This window comes from Saccostrea cucullata, unplaced genomic scaffold, assembly GCF_032062105.1.
Source record: "Saccostrea cucullata isolate Sc308-1 unplaced genomic scaffold, CSIRO_AGI_Scuc_v1 ctg714, whole genome shotgun sequence".
In the NCBI taxonomy this organism is placed as follows: domain Eukaryota; kingdom Metazoa; phylum Mollusca; class Bivalvia; order Ostreida; family Ostreidae; genus Saccostrea; species Saccostrea cuccullata.
In genome coordinates, this window is record NW_026926696.1 from 92,692 (window position 1) to 104,818 (window position 12,127).

Genomic DNA, 12,127 nt, shown 5'->3' on the forward strand with positions numbered 1-12,127 from the left:
CCGAAATGGTGACTTTAAAGGTACTTGGACACACATTTGAAGTTAATATTTTCTGTTTTTTTTCTCTATAATATTACGAAGTATATATTTTAATAGCATTTCACACAAAAACTTTTTAAAAATCTTATTTCATTTAAAAGTTATTAAAACTTTAATTTTTTTGGCGGGTTTGATTGACACATCCTTACACTTTCACAAATTTTAATTTTACTCTTAATACTTACGAAAAGTGGCAATCTTGTTGTGTATGAATGCAAAATATTGATACTATAATTCAGAAAATTCAGAGTAGACATGTTCGAAAGCAAAACAAACTCACAATATATTCTCAGTCCGTGCAGTTGTGGTAAGCAGACTGTGACGATTCAGAACGCACCCGGTGAAATCTAAACATAAATAAAAACAGAGCTCGTGCCTTGTTTACAAAAACTGTGTACATAACACGAGTGTGATCGATTTGCACAAACGACTTAGCTCGGAATGACGATACTTGTGAAGGTGTTTTGTTTTCTAACATTTCTATTCTGAATAAAAATATTTTTCTGGATTAAAGTTTTAATATTTCTCATTAATACACAAGATTGCCATTTTTCTGAAGGAATAAGAATAAAGTTAAACATGTGAAAGTGCCAGGATGAGTCAATCAAACCCGCCAAAAAATTTGAAGTTTTAATAACTTTTAAATGAAATAAGATTTTAAATTAATTTTTGTGTGAAATGCTATTAGAATATATAATTCGTGATATTATGGAGAAAATATTAACTTCAAATCTGTGTCCAAGTACCTTTAAACAAGACTTTAAACAAGATTGCTGATATTCTTGTTTTATCAACTTGTTTGTCAATAATTTACCTCGTTTTAGAAATTGTGTATACATTGAGCATACCTTGAGCATGCTCTTGCGTATCGAATCAACTACTAGTATGAAAAAATATAAATCTCCATGATATTTTAAGCCATCTTTATTACATGTTCAAAGTAGATGCCGTTGCTAAAAGGATTTTATCAGAAAGAATAACCCATGCGGACATTTTTGGAATTCAAAATAATAGTTTGTATATATTCAGAAAATGTAAAGATATCAAATGATAAACCTAATTCATTTATTATTTCTAAAATTTCCTCTTCTTCCGACTTTACTTCATAACTTTCTATGAAAAAGAACGATAAAAGATTGTGTTTGTTAGCTTGTTCTTCAATGTTCCTCTCAAGAATTTTTCAATACTATGATGACGCCATCACTTGCATGTGGATAGCTGCAAATTTAGGCATGAGCTCAAAAAATCAGGTCCATTGAGCACTGAGGGATCTTTGTGTGCCATCATCTACTGCGACATGGTCTCATCTGAAGGGCAAGTCCCGCAGTGGAATTTTAACCCGCGACGTAAGGATCAACTCCACGACTCTAGAGCAGACGCTCGAACCACTGTGTCAACAAGGCAACCCAGTATTATGTCTTACACTAACAGAATAAATTTTGGATTATTTATTTTTCATTTAATTTCAGATCTGTTGTCGGAATGTAGACAAAGTAGTTTCTGTAAATCTTTAAGGTCTGTAAGATGTAAAGAAAAAGGAAAGATGTAAATTATAGGTTTAAACCTAGAACTGTCAAAATGGACATAATACTTCCCGCCGGGTTTTTCAGAGGTGCCAGATCATGAATATTTTATGGATCTAAGAGAAGAGAGAAATGCTAAAACAGTCTAAACAAGACTAAAGATACAGACTAGACACAAATTGTGAATTTTTTCTGCCAGTGACCTTGAACTTGCATTAATTATTTTGGTTCAAAGTCATGACACAGCCTCAGGTCATAAGCAATCCTTGTGTAAAATGGGAACTCCTTACGTATATCCATCAGACAGAGATAGACCAGACAGGAATTATGATTTTTTTTTCTATGTCCTTGAATTTGCACAAATGACCTTCGGTCAAAGTCATGACACACCCTCAGAATGGAAATTCCTCCTTTTTTTTTAGCTCACCTGAGCTGAAAGCTCAAGTGAGCTTTTCTGATCACATTTTGTCCGTCGTTCGTCTGTCCGTCTGTAAACTTTTCACATTTTCGACTTCTTCTCAAGAACCGCTGGGCCAATTTCAACCAAACTTGCCACAAAGCATCCTTGGGTAAAGGGGATTCAAGTTTGTTCAAATGAAGGGCCACGCCCTCATTCAAGGGGAGATAATTGGGAATTAATGAAAATTTGGTGGTATGTTTTAAAAATCTTCTTCTCAAGAACCACCGTGCCAGGAAAGATGAAACTTTTGTGGAAACAACCTCAGGTAGTGTAGATTCAAGTTTGTTCAAATCATTAGCCCCGGGGGTAGGGCGGGGCCAAAATGGCCGACCAAAGTTTTACATAGAAAATTAAAGGAAAATTCTTAAAAAATCTTCTTCTCAAGAATAGCAAAGCCATAATTGATCATATTTATATGGAAGCATCCTCAGGTGGTGTAGATTCAAGTTTGTTCAAATCATGACCCCCGGGGTAGGGCGGGGCCAAAATGGCCGACCACAGTTTTACATAGAAATAATATAGGAAAATTCTTTAAAAATCTTCTTCTCAAGAATAGCAAAAGCATTAATGATCATATTTACTGTATATGAAAGCATCCTCAGGTAGTGTAGATTCAAGTTTGTTCAAATCATGACTCCTGGAGGTAGGGCGAGGCCAAAATGGCAGACCAAAGTTTTACATAGAAATATATAGGAAAATTCTTTAAAAATCTTCTTCTCAAGAAGAACAAAGCCATGATTGATTATATTTATATGGAAGTATCCTCAGGTAGTGTCGATTCAAGTTTGTTCAAATTATGACACCCTGAGGTAGGGCGGGGTCACAATGGCCGACCAACATTTTACATAGAAATATATAGGAAAATTCTTTAAAAATCATCTTCTCAAGAATAGCAAAGCCATGATTGATCATATTTATATGGAAGCATCCTCAGGTAGTGTAGATTCAAGTTTGTTCAAATCATGACCCCTGGGGGTAGGGTGGGGCCAAAATGGCCGACCACAGTTTTACATAAATATATACAGGAAAATTCTTTAAAAATCTTCTTCTCAAGAATAGCAAAGCCATATCTGATCATATTTATATGGAAGCATCCTCAGGTAGTGTAGATTCAAGTTTGTTCAAATCATGACCCCCGGGGGTAGGGCGGGGCCACAATGGCAGACCACAATTTTACATAGAAATATATAGGGAGATTCTTTTAAAAATCTTCTTCTGAATAATAGAAAAGCCACAATTGATCATATTTATATGGAAGTATCCTCAGCTAGTGTAGATTCAAGTTTGTTCAAATCATGACCCCCGGGGGTAGGGCGGAGCCAAAATAACCGACCACAGTTTTACATAGAAATATATGGGAAAATTCTTTAAAAATCATCTTCTCAAGAATAGCAAAGCCATGATTGGTCATGGGACTATTTTTGGATTTTAAACTTTTCAATAATAAACCAATTGCTACTTTTTCCTAGCCACAGTGCTCAGGTGAGCGATGTGGCCCATGGGCCTCTTGTGTCATGAATATCATCAAAGAGCTACATTTCACTGGTTAAAGGAGTTCTTACATTAAATGACCTCATTAAAAAAGAATTAAAAAATACTTATATAACGTACAGTCTCTCAATTTGCAGTCTTGGTAATTTTCAGATTACAAAAAAAAAAAAAAATGTAAACACGCTATCATAATAATTTGTTGTGAATTCATTGATAATTATTTATAAACATTACCCTTTCAAAGCCTCTGTAATGCATTTAAAAGGATTATATCAAATAAATTTAATAAAGCATAAATAAGCAAGATACATGTGTTGGCAAGATAAAGAACATATCGGTAGTTGAAAAATTATGTCAAGCTTTACTTCATTAGATATCAAATTTTAGTTTTATCAGAGTGATATTAATACGATCAATGTTTCCATTTAAAGTATTCATTTAAAGTAAGAAAAACTATTATTGAATACATCATAATCGTAAAATATCTTTAAATCATTAATTCAAATGGGGAAAAAACCGCACCACTTGTGATTCTTAAAAAGAATTGAACATTTGCCTGATTGGTTCCTGTATACACGTATACAGCTCCCCACACCTTTTAAACCTACATGGTTTTTCGCTCAAATTAAGGTCACATTCTTCTTCTTATAAAAAATTAATATTATCGAACTTCAGTGGGAAACTAAGAATTATGCATCTCATGTCAAGGATACACGCCTTTAAAAAATATCCTAAGTAGTTTTTAAAGTTGATCTTTCTATGGGGAATTCATCAATGAATGGTACGATGTAGCAACATTTTTCTACGGTAAGTCATTTACCAATTTGATTAATCAAGCTTTCTTTGATAATATGTAGATGAGATTTTAAGAATGACCTTTGCAATGGCATTTTTCTCATTTACCATATTCATCTTGGTTTTGTTGAATTTTAGCGCCGATAAGGGGCATGCTACAAAGGGAAACCTAACCAAAAGTTAGGCTAATGAAGTATTGTTTATCTTTTAAAATAGTAAATTATTACTATTGAAAGAATTCTTTACATTTACGGTTTGTAACGTTGACATTTTGTAGTGGGATGGATCTGTCTGGTGCAAGATTTTCAGAATGTAACTCTCAAAAATGCCGGATTTTTATGCCCCCGTAAACGACGTTTCGGGGGTATATAGTTTTTGTCGTGTCCGTCCGTCTGTCTGTCTGTCTATCTGTCTGTATGTCTAGCTGTCTGTCTGTTTGTCCACAAAAACTTTAACCGTGCCCATAGCTTTTGATTTAGTGAAGCTTTGACTTTCATATTTCACATGTGTATTCCTTCTAACAAGACCTTTTATGGATACTACCGAATTTGACCTTGACCTTGGAGTTTGACCCACTTTAACACAAAAATTTCAAACTTTTACTTTGTTGAAAGACCTTTCATTGGATACCTACAACCTTGACCTTTTGACCTTGACCTTGAAGATTTTTGCACTTGTGAAAAAAAATTAACCTTGGCCATCCATAACTTTTAAAAAGGAAGGGATAGGGCTTTGATACTTCACATATGTAATCCTTGTGAAAAGACCCTTCATTGGATATCAAGAACTTTGACCCTTTGACCTTGACCTTGTAGTTTGACCTCCTTTTAAAAAGCAAACTTTGGCCATTACTTTTGAAGGGTTATGTTAGTGCTTTCATACTTTACATTTTTAATCCTTGTGACAAGACTTTTGACCTTCACCTTGGAGTTTGACCTACTTTTTAAAATTTTTAACCTTGACCATAACTTCTAAACGGTTAGGGGTAGGGCTTCCATACTTTACATATGTATTTTTTTATGGCGAGACCTATCATTGGACACCAATGACCTTGACCTTAAAAATTCCCGTACTTATAAAAAACTTTAACCTTGGCCTACTTACATATTTCACAATTGTATTTCCCGTGAGAATACCCTACTTTTGGTACCAATATATTAAATTTGCATTTACGTTTAATCTTTGCTACGTTGCCATACGGCGGCATCAGTGTTTCACAAACAAATCTTATTTTTACATAGAAAGAATCAAACAGGTGAAATAAGTTGTTATCATCTTGCGCTATAGACTTCAAGTCATGAAAATGAAACGAAAATACAAGTTACAGGAGCCGTACTATTTCTGTGAACAGTCAAAGCAGAAAGGACTGCTTTCGAAAGAATAGAAATCCTTACAAACAAAGATGCATAACGGATTCCAGTAAATGTCCTATTAAATCTCTTTCTTTACTCTTCACTAAAATATTAACAGCAGTAAAGAGAAATTTCAGAGGTACTTTGCAACAATATATCCGAAAAGTTGAGTAAATCAGATACGGATACTTTAAGAAATTAGAAAAATTAAAAATAATCAAATTTTACCAAAATCAACAGCATAAAAACCTACGACTTCTAACAACACATAATTTATGCATATACAACCATTACCCATGATAAATCAAAGTGCAGGCTTTTTGATATCATCGACAGCTGCTTTTTCATAGACAATGGAACTCGTAAATCTACTTACCTTTCACAATTATTTTGTTTCAACACGCGCTAATTGAACATACAAGTACTCTATAGATGATACTTTACTTTCTGATTGACAACATCTAATTGTTAGTCCATTATTTTTACACTAAATTGATGACGGATTTTCCGATCAAGACAAGGAGCACACGGCGATGTGACCAGTCGACAGGGGATGCTCACTCCTCCATGGCACCTGATTCCACCTCTGATTTTTTGGAGGTCCGTGTTTGCTCTGCTCCTATTTTCTATTGTTTTATTGACCTTGATATTAAATACTGTTCGTTATCTCCATATCCTTCATTTATGTGGTGTTTGAATACCAGGTTTCCCAACATTCTATTGGAATTCCCATGGTACCAATTGCAGCCCATTATTAGAAGACCTATGTGTGTATTTATATGAAGCAGAATGTGTCTAAATTTTATACGTGAATAGAATAAATCATTTGGTGTGGATTTCAGCTCTACATTATATAAATATTGCATGTAGTTGAGTGTAACATTGAAAATTTTCACCCCAAGAAAACCATTGTCAACCGAGCGCGCAGCCAAGGTGGACAATAGTTTTCGAGGGGTGAAAATTTTCAATGTTACACTCAACTACATGCAATATTTATTATATTATACTGAATGTTTTATACAAAAACATGTTACAGTGAACCGTGCGCGCATAAATTCCGCGCAGTCGCTATTTTTTGTAATACCACCCGTCGTCAAACAATGTTGACTGTTGCTACGCAGGAGGGCGTGGCTTCATTATTCAGCGGGTAGTAGTGTTTTTTATCAAATGTTTCTCGACGAATCAGATTCAAGTAATTTACATGAAAGTATAATATTTAGATATATCGCCAAAGAATTGTCAATTAACAATGGTTATTGCCATTCTTATGTCGATACAATATATATCCCAGTTAGCTTGACATAAAATATATCACAGTCTGACACATCTATTTCATATTGAGTTATTTTACTTGAAAAAGACGATAATGGTAATGTAACAACCAAGCATTATGATAAACATACTGAATCCGGTAGGTGCCATGTAGAAATATATTTTATCAGGCGGCCGCCAGATAATTATCTGGCAATGGCCAGAAATTATAAGACGGTCGCCAAATAATTAATTGGCCGCCGCCATGTCTTTTTATCTGGCGGCCGCCAGTTCTTTATGTTGCGGCCTCCAGATAAAATATTTTTTTCTACCTGGCACCAACCTGCTTTCGTAAAAAATAAATTGATGACTTTTAACTTTTTAATCGTCAACTTCCCTAATTTATGCTGCAGTATACCTTCATCACCTGCATATATGGTTTATTTTTCTCAGTTAATTCAATACGAGAGAGCATGCTCTACGTAAGAACAATTTTAAAAAGAGGTAAATTCTTGACAAACATATTGAGAAAACAAGAATATCAGCAGTCTTTTTAATGACATCACTTTCGTAGGTTCTATACAATGACCTAGTTAACAAAGACAATTTTTCAGTCAAATACTGTCTGACGTTTTGTCATACTGATGATTAGGTCATTATATACACACTGAATTATCTACGGATTTTTCCCGTTATATCCGGATCTTGACAAGGTGCACACGGCGGGTGTGACCTGGCTTAACTGTGTGTATACATTTTTTGATTCACAGAATCATAGAGCAATTCCTTAAAAGTATGAAAAAACAATCGCATCTTTCCAAGGAAGAATAACAAGTCCACTATGTCAAGGCCATATCACAAACATGATTTAAGGTGGAATGCCACACCAACTTTTTATTTCATTGATCTTTGAGTCATCATTTTTAAACAATGGGTTCAGCATTGAAAGGCCGATATTAGCTCTTAATTATTTAATATTATTAATTTTTTTGTATTTTTTCAAAGAAAATGAAAAAAAAAATATATCCAAATAAGATGTGTTCAAGTTAAAAGTTTGCTGTAAATGGATGCATGATATGAATATCTAATAAAATATGCAAAAAAAAAGGCTGGTTAGACTTTAAATTTTTTTTGAAAAAAAAAATTATTTATGAAAATAAAACACATTATTTGTGAATATTTTTTAAACCTATGGTTAAAAACACCGTAAACCTAGTCACAAATGAGGAGAACATGCCTGTCAATCATATTTTAAAAAGAAATTGAAACGAATTGAGAAATTTTGGAAAAATTATTATTTTTAATATTTGGACCCCGTTTAAAATTAACCTGATCCTGATCAAAATTAACACTAATGAATAAAGTACTAATTTATTGCCTTTTTCATGTATTTACAATGAAGAAATCTATTTGATTGTCAAGTTCAATAATGTTATAACCTTTATTACACCTAATCAGACAATGTTCTTGGGGAAATGTTATTTATTTCCAATAATTATATAATCATGGTTGATTTTGATCGGGATTGGCCAAAATTTAAAAAAATAATAATATCTGTAAAATTTGGCTATTTCATTTCAATTTATTTTATAAATATATCTAACAAACATGTTCTTTCCAGTTATGACTGGTTTTAAGAAGCTTTTAACCACAAGTTTAAAAGATATTCACAAATTATGTGTTTTATTTTCATATTTTTTTATTTTAAACTAGAGGTACTGTGAGTAATGAGCTCACTAAATGATACCCCCCCCCCCGCCTCCCATAATGTCCATGTGTTGCTATATATTGTTTTATGGTAATGTGTAAAGAGGAATAACTCGTCCTATCAAATGTTATTATATGATTGAATAATTTCCATCTCTCTGATTGGCTGAGATCCAACTATGTTAAAAAAATATTACGTTGTATTGACCTGCACGTGACGTTCCAGGTCAATACAAGGATTTATTTCCTCTACATTGATCTAAAAATAGATTGGGGAATTCCAAATTGATACAAATTGTTTTAAAAAGCTATTTAAACGACTATGATTTTCATTTTCATGTGAACAAAACATAAGCGAATATATATTTTAGGTGAGGGTGGTAAGAGGGGATGCAGGGACCCCCCCTCCAACACTTTTACTAAACAACAATTTTTTTTACTTTTTGGCAGTCAGTTTTCCCTGATAATACTCCTTCCTTTCAAAATCTATCCTATAAAAAGACTGACATTATATATTTCTTTTATGGCTTCTAAAATTGATTTTTAAAAAAAAATTCAAATTGATACGACTGGTAAGGTTTATTAACATTTTAATTCTGCTACTCTCTTGTATTTGGCTAGGACTTAATAAAATGCAAATGAGCTGTATCATTTTATCAATTATCAGTGAATCATATAATAAAACAATTATTGCTGTTTTTTTCGGTCAATACAATGAATTAGCCATCTTCGAAGTATAATATTCACCTCGCCCTTCGGGCTCGGTGAATATTGTACTCCTCAGATGGCTAAATCATTGTACTGACCTCAAAAACCAGCAATAATTGTATATTATCCAGAAGCTTCTATATGTGACGTCATAGGTAAACATATAATGGCAATGTCCATGTTTTGCTATGGGAAACTTGAAATACGTGTCGAACAAAAAAGTAAAATAGGAGGTGCACAATGGCAATATGTAATAAAGATTCTGTGAAAGTTTCATTAAATTTCACTAAGTCGTATAAGAGGAGTTGCGGATAAGAGATAAAGCGTAACAGACGGATGGACGGACAGACGGACGGAAATACCGATCACTATATACCTTCCCACTTTTCAAGCGGGGGGTATAAAAATTCATTATCTATACGGCAAAATTTTTCAAGAAAGCATCTAATTTTGATGTAAATATTTTTTTTTTATTTTCTTTGAAAAAATGCCAAAAAAAAAATCATATAAAACTAGAGGTACTGTGAGCAATGAGCTCACTAAATGATACCCCCGCCTCCCATAATGTCATTGTTTTGCTATTGTTTTACGGTAATGTGTAAAGAGGAATAACTCGTCTTATCAAATGTTATCTAGAAGCTTCTATAGGTGACGTCATAGGATATAAATATAGAATATAATAGAAATGTCCATGTTTTGCTATGGGAAACCTAAAATACCTGTCGAATAAAAAAGTAAAATAAGAGGTGCACAATGGCAATATGTAATAAAGATTCTGTGAAAGTTTCATTAAATTTCACTCAGTAGTATAAGAGGAGTTGCGGATAAGAGATGGGTACCCCAAAGCGTAACAGACGGACGGACAGACGGACGGACGGAAGGACGTACAGACAGACGGAATTTCAAGCGGGGGGTATAATAATTAAGAGCTAATGTCGGTCTTTCAATGCTGAAACCATTGTTTAAAAAGGTTGACTCAGAGATCTATAAAATACCTAGAGGTACTGTGAGCGATGAGCTCACTAAATGATACCCCCCGCCTCCCATATGGTTTTAACTGGTGAAAAAGTCCATGTTTTCCTGTGGCCGGGAAACCCAAAATATGTGTCTCATCAAAAAGTAAAATAGGAGGTGCACAATGGCAATATGACTGTAATAAAGATTCTGTGAAAGTTTCATCAAATTTCATTCAGTGGTATGAGAGCAGTTGCGGATAAGAGATGGGTACCCCAAAGCGTAACAGACGGACGGACGGACAGACGGACGTACAGACGGACGGACGGACGGAAATACCGATTACTATATACCCCCCCCCCCCGCTTTTCAAGCGGGGAGTATAAAAAGTTGGTGTGGCATTCCTCCTTAATGACACCGTTCAGCACGAGATGGGAAGTATAGTAGTTAGCTTGTTTGTCACAAATCATCAGATACTTTTGCTTTTTTTTAGCTCACCTGAGCCGAAGGCTCAAGTGAGCAATTCCGATCACATTTTGTCCGTCGTCCGTCCGTCTAGCCGCCTGTCTGTCCGTCTGTAAACTTTTCACATTTTCGATTTCTTCTCAAGAACCACTGGACCAATTTTGACCAAACTTGGTATAAAGCATCCTTGGGTAAAGGGAAATTTAAATTGTTAAAATAAAGGGCCAAGTCTCCTCACAAAGGGAGATAATCAAGAAAAGACAAAAATAGGGTGCGGTCATTAAAAAATCTTCTCAAGAACCACTGGGCCAGAAAAGCTGAAACTTATGTGGAAGCATCCTGGTATAGTGTAGATTCTAAATTGTTCAAATCATGACCCCCTGGGGTAGGGAGGGGCCACAATGGGGAATCAAAGTTTTACATAGAAATAAATAGGAAAAATCTTTGAAAATCTTCTTCTCAAGAACCACTGAACCACTGGGCCAGAAAAGCTGAAACTTATGTGGAAGCATCCTGGTATAGTGTAGATTCTAAATTGTTCAAATCATGACCCCCGGGGATAGGGCGGGGCCACAATGGGGAATCAAAGTTTTACATAGAAATATATAGGAACAATCTTTGAAAATCTTCTTCTCAAGAACCACTGGGCCAGAAAAGCTGAAAGTTAGGTGGAAGCATCCTGGTATAGTGTAGATTCTAAATTATTCAAATCATGACCGTCGGGGGTAGGGCGGGGCCACAATGGGGAATCAAAGTTTTACATAGAAATATATAGGAAAAATCTTTGAAAATCTTCTTCTCAAGCACCACTGGGCCAGAAAAGCTGAAAGTTATGTGGAAGCATCCTGGTATAGTGTAGATTCTAAATTGTTCAAATCATGACCCCCTGGGGTAGGGAGGGGCCACAATGGGGAATCAAAGTTTTACATAGAAATAAATAGGAAAAATCTTTGAAAATCTTCTTCTCAAGAACCACTGAACCACTGGGCCAGAAAAGCTGAAACTTATGTGGAAGCATCCCGGGGTAGTGTAGATTCTAAATTGTTAAAATCATGACCCCCGGGGATAGGGCGGGGCCACAATGGGGAATCAAAGTTTTACATAGAAATATATAGGAACAATCTTTGAAAATCTTCTACTCAAGAACCACTGGGCCAGAAAAGCTGAAAGTTATGTGGAAGCATCCTGGTATAGTGTAGATTCTAAATTATTCAAATCATGACCCCCGGGGGAAGGGCAGGGCCACAATTAGTAATCAAAGTTTTGCATAGAAATATATTTCAAAATCTTCTTCTCAAGAACCACTAGGCCAGAAAAACTTAAACTTATGTGCACATGGAAGGATCATGGGGTAGTGTAGATTTCAAAATGTCTAAATTATA